This window comes from Oncorhynchus gorbuscha, linkage group LG14 (assembly GCF_021184085.1).
Source record: "Oncorhynchus gorbuscha isolate QuinsamMale2020 ecotype Even-year linkage group LG14, OgorEven_v1.0, whole genome shotgun sequence".
NCBI lineage: Eukaryota > Metazoa > Chordata > Actinopteri > Salmoniformes > Salmonidae > Oncorhynchus > Oncorhynchus gorbuscha.
Genome location: NC_060186.1, coordinates 7,992,964 through 7,998,662, shown reverse-complemented (window position 1 = coordinate 7,998,662; position 5,699 = coordinate 7,992,964).

Sequence of the window (5,699 nt, the reverse complement as noted above, 5' to 3'; positions counted from 1 at the left end):
CCATTCTGTCATTCTCTCCTCTCTCTCTATCCCTCCTCTCTCTCTATTTATCCATCCCCATTCTCTGTCATTCTCTCCTCTCTATCCCTCTCTATTTATCTATCCCCATTCTCTGTCATTCTCTCCTCTCTCTATCCCCTCTCTAATTATCCATCCCCCATTCTGTCATTCTCTCCTCTCTCTATCCCTTTCTATTTATCCATCCCCATTCTCTGTCGTTCCCTCCTCTCTATCCATCCATCCCTCATTCTCTGTCATTCTCCTCTCTCTATCCCTCCTCTCTCTCTCTATTTATCCATCCCCATTCTCTGTCATTCTCTCCTCTCTCTATCTCTCTCTCTATTTATCCATCCCAATTCTCTGTCGTTCTCGCCTCTCTCCATCTCTCTCTCTCTCTATCCATCCCCCATTCTCTGTCGTTCTCTCCTCTCTCTATCCCTCTCTCTCTATCCATCCATCCCCCATTCTCTTTCGTTCTCTCCTCTCTCTATCCATCCATCCCCCATTCTCTGTCGTTCTCTCCTCTCTCTATCTCTCTCTCTCTCTATCCATCCATCCCCCATTCTCTGTCGTTCTCTCCTCTCTCTATCCATCCATCCCCCATTCTCTGTCGTTTCTCCTCTCTATCTTCTCTCTCTATCCATCCATCCCCATTCTCTGTCGTTTTCCTCTCTCTATCCATCCATCCCCCATTCTCTGTCGTTCTCTCTCTCTATCCCTCTCGCTCTATTTATCCATCCCCATTCTCTGTCGTTTCTCCTCTCTCTATCTATCCATCCATCCCCCATTCTCTGTCGTTCTCTCCTCTCTATCCATCCATCCCCCATTCTCTGTCGTTTCTCTCCTCTCTCTATCCATCCATCCCCCATTCTCTGTCGTTCTCTCCTCTCTCTATCCCTCTCTCTCTATCCATCCATCCCCCATTCTCTGTCGTTCTCTCCTCTCTCTATCCCTCTCTCTCTATCCATCCATCCCCCATTCTCTGTCGTTCTCTCCTCTCTCTCTATCCATCCATCACTCATTCTCTGTCGTTCTCTCCTCTCTCTATCCCTCTCTCGCTCTATTTATCCATCCCCCATTCTCTGTCGTTCTCTCCTCTCTCTATTTATCCATCCATCCCCATTCTCTGTCATTCTCTCCTCTCTCTATCCCTCTCTCTCTCTATTTATCCATCCCCCATTCTGTCGTTCTCTCCTCTCTTTATCCCTCTCTCTATTTATCCATCCCCCATTCTCTGTCCTCCTCTCCTCTCTAGCCCTCTTTATCCATCCCCCATTCTCTGTCCTCCTCTCCTCTCTAGCCCTCTTTATCCATCCCTCATTCTGTCGTTCTCTCCTCTCTCTATCTCTCTCTCTATTTATCCATCCCCAATTCTCTGTCGTTTTCTCCTCTCCCTATTTATCCATCCGTCATTCTCTGCTCTCTCTATCCATCCATCCCCCATTCTCTGTCGTTTCTCCTCTCTATCCCTCTATTTATCCATCCCTCATTCTCTGTCATTCTCTCCTCTATCTATCCATCCATCTGTCATTCTCTTCTTCTCTCTATTTATCCATCCCAAATTCTCTGTCGTTCTCCTCTCTCTATCCATCCATCTGTCATTCTCTTCTCTATTTATCCATCCCAAATTCTCTGTCGTTCTCTCCTCTCTCTATCCCTCTCTTTTATCCATCCCCCATTCTCTGTCGTTCTCTCCTCTCTCGTATCTATCCATCTATCCCTCATTCTCTGTCGTTCTCTCCTCTCTATCCCTCTCTCTCTATTTATCCATCCCCCATTCTCTGTCGTTCTCTCCTCTCTCTATCCCTCTCTCTCTCTATTTATCCATCCCCCATTCTCTGTCGTTCTCCTCCTCTTCTATCCATCCATCTGTCATTCTCTTCTCTCTTATTTATCCATCCCAAATTCTCTGTCGTTCTCTCCTCTCTCTATCCCTCTCTCTCTCTATTTATCCATCCCCCATTCTCTGTCGTTCTCTCCTCTCTCGTATCTATCCATCTATCCCTCATTCTCTGTCGTTCTCTCCTCTCTATCCCTCTCTCTCTATTTATCCATCCCCCATTCTCTGTCGTTCTCTCCTCTCTCTATCCCTCTCTCTCTCTATTTATCCATCCCCCATTCTCTGTCGTTCCCTCCTCTCTCTATCCATCCATCCCTCATTCTCTGCTCTCTCTATCCCTCTCTCTCTATTTATCCATCCCCATTCTCTGTCGCTCCTCCTCTCTCTATCCATCCATCCCCCATTCTCTGTCGTTCCCTCCTCTCTCTATCCATCCATCCTCATTCTCTGTCGTTCCCTCCTCTCTCTATCCATCCATCCCCCATTCTCTGTCGTTCTCTCCTCTCTCTCTATCCCTCCTCTCTATTTATCCATCCCCCATTCTCTGTCGTTCCCTCCTCTCTCTATCCATCCATCCCCCATTCTCTGTCGTTCCCTCCTCTCTCTATCCATCCATCCCCCATTCTCTGTCGTTCTCTCCTCTCTCTATCCCTCTATTTATCCATCCCTCATTCTCTGTCATTCTCTCCTCTATCTATCCATCCATCTGTCATTCTCTTCTCTCTCTATTTATCCATCCCAAATTCTCTGTCGTTCTCTCCTCTCTCTATCCATCCATCTGTCATTCTCTTCTCTCTCTATTTATCCATCCCAAATTCTCTGTCGTTCTCTCCTCTCTCTATCCCTCTCTCTCTCTATTTATCCATCCCCCATTCTCTGTCGTTCTCTCCTCTCTCGTATCTATCCATCTATCCCTCATTCTCTGTCGTTCTCTCCTCTCTATCCCTCTCTCTCTATTTATCCATCCCCCATTCTCTGTCGTTCTCTCCTCTCTCTATCCCTCTCTCTCTCTATTTATCCATCCCCCATTCTCTGTCGTTCTCTCCTCTCTCTATCCATCCATCTGTCATTCTCTTCTCTCTCTATTTATCCATCCCAAATTCTCTGTCGTTCTCTCCTCTCTCTATCCCTCTCTCTCTCTATTTATCCATCCCCCATTCTCTGTCGTTCTCTCCTCTCTCGTATCTATCCATCTATCCCTCATTCTCTGTCGTTCTCTCCTCTATCCCTCTCTATTTATCCATCCCCCATTCTCTGTCGTTCTCTCCTCTCTATCCCTCTCTCTCTATTTATCCATCCCCCATTCTCTGTCGTTCCTCCTCTCTCTATCCATCCATCCTCATTCTCTGCTCTCTATCCTCTCTCTCTCTATTTATCCATCCCCCATTCTCTGTCGTTCCCTCCTCTCTATCCATCCATCCCCCATTCTCTGTCGTTCCTCCTCTCTCTATCCATCCATCCCTCATTCTCTGTCGTTCCTCTCTCTCTATCCATCCATCCCCCATTCTCTGTCGTTTCTCCTCTCTATCCCTCCTCTCTCTATTTATCCATCCCATTCTCTGTCGTTCTCTCCTCTCTCTATCCCTCTCTCTCTCTATTTATCCATCCCCCATTCTCTGTCGCTCTCCTCTCTCTATCCATCCATCCCCATTCTCTGTCGTTCCCTCCTCTCTCTATCCATCCATCCCTCATTCTCTGTCGTTCCCTCCTCTCTCTATCCATCCATCCCCCATTCTCTGTCGTTCCTCCTCTCTCTATCCATCCATCCCCCATTCTCTGTCGTTCCTCCTCTCTATCCATCCATCCCCCATTCTCTGTCGTTCCCTCCCTCTCTATCCATCCATCCCCCATTGTCGTTCCCTCCTCTCTCTATCCATCCATCCCCCATTCTCTGTCGTTCCCTCCTCTCTCTATCCATCCATCCCTCATTCTCTGTCGTTCCTCCTCTCTCTATCCATCCATCCCCATTCTCTGTCGTTCCTCCTCTCTATCCATCCATCCCTCATTCTCTGTCGTTCTCCTCTCTCTATCCATCCATCCCTCATTCTCTGTCGTTCCCTCCTCTCTCTATCCATCCATCCCCCATTCTCTGTCGTTTTCCTCTCTCTATCCCTCCTCTCTATTTATCCATCCCCCATTCTCTGTCGTTCTCTCCTCTCTCTCTATCCCTCCTCTCTCTATTTATCTATTTTTTTTATATTTATATATTTATCTATTTTTCTCTCCAACAATACTAGCAGCTGGTACATACATTTATGATTATACGTATATTGTCTATCTTTATTACATGGACAATGCTTAAGTGTGTTGTCCATTTGCTACAGGGCATATCCACAAAACAATCAGAGCCTAGCTTGACTACAATGGCTACCCTTCAAATAAATCTAACAAATCTCGCTCTCCTCTATGAAACAAGACCAGCGCCTGAGAACATCAATTTGTCATCTGGAATAGAATGATGTCAGGGAGGAAAAAACTGTGTTTGTTGTTGTAATATCACAAACGGATCGGGAGTTTCACCACTAAGCATTCCAGCTTTAAACATTTCAAAAATAAAGGCAGTTTGAGGAAATGAAAGCTGAGCTCAGTTAGTGGTCAGTCTTTCACTGACAGAGGAGCTCTGTTTGCCAGGGGGACTTTAAAGTGATAAGGTAGAAGGCCTTCAGGGTGCTTTCACCTGTCTAGCCCCCTCCCCTCTTTAAGACTATTAAAACTATACCACTTTAGACTATATCAATGAAAGAGCACCCAGAGCCTTCACATCCCAGTCTGAACAGGCTGCATCGTTTCAGAGGGAGCAGCACAGGGGACATGACCAGCATAAGACAAACAGGCTTGACAGACTGCATGGCTCTATCAGCCTGTTTCAATGGACAGCAGGGTTCAGACTGCATGGCTCTATCAGCCTGTTTCAGTGGACCGCAGGGTTCCGAATGCATGGCTCTATCAGCCTGTTTCAGTGGACCAGGGTTCAGACTGCATGGCTCTATTAGCCTGTTTCAGTGGACAGCAGGGTTCAGACTGCATGGCTCTATTAGCCTGTTTCAGTGGACAGCAGGGTTCAGACTGCATGGCTCTATCAGCCTGTTTCAGTGGACCGCAGGGTTCAGAATGCATGGCTCTATCAGCCTGTTTCAGTGGACCGCAGGGTTCAGACTGCATGGCTCTATTAGCCTGTTTCAGTGGACAGCAGGGTTCAGACTGCATGGCTCTATCAGCCTGTTTCAGTGGACAGCAGGGTTCAGACTGCATGGCTCTATTAGCCTGTTTCAGTGGACAGCAGGGTTCAGACTGCATAGCTCTATTAGCCTGTTTCAGTGGACAGCAGGGTTCAGACTGCATGGCTCTATTAGCCTGTTTCAGTGGACAGCAGGGTTCAGACTGCATGGCTCTATTAGCCTGTTTCAGTGGACAGCAGGGTTCAGACTGCATGGCTCTATTAGCCTGTTTCAGTGGACAGCAGGGTTCAGACTGCATGGCTCTATTAGCCTGTTTCAGTGGACAGCAGGGTTCAGACTGCATGGCTCTATCAGCCTGTTTCAGTGGACCGCAGGGTTCAGAATGCATGGCTCTATCAGCCTGTTTCAGTGGACCGCAGGGTTCAGACTGCATGGCTCTATTAGTCTGTTTCAGTGGACAGCAGTGGGTTCAGACGTACGGCTCTATCAGCCTGTTTCCAGTGACAGCAGGGTTCGTGACTGCATGGGTCAGGCCTGTTTCAGTGGACCGCAGGGTTCAGACGGCATGGTTTCTATTAGCCTGTTTCAGTGGACAGCAGGGTTCAGACTGCATGGCTCTATTAGCATGTTTCCAGTGACAGCAGGGTTCAGACGGCATGGCTCTATTAGCCTGTTTCAGT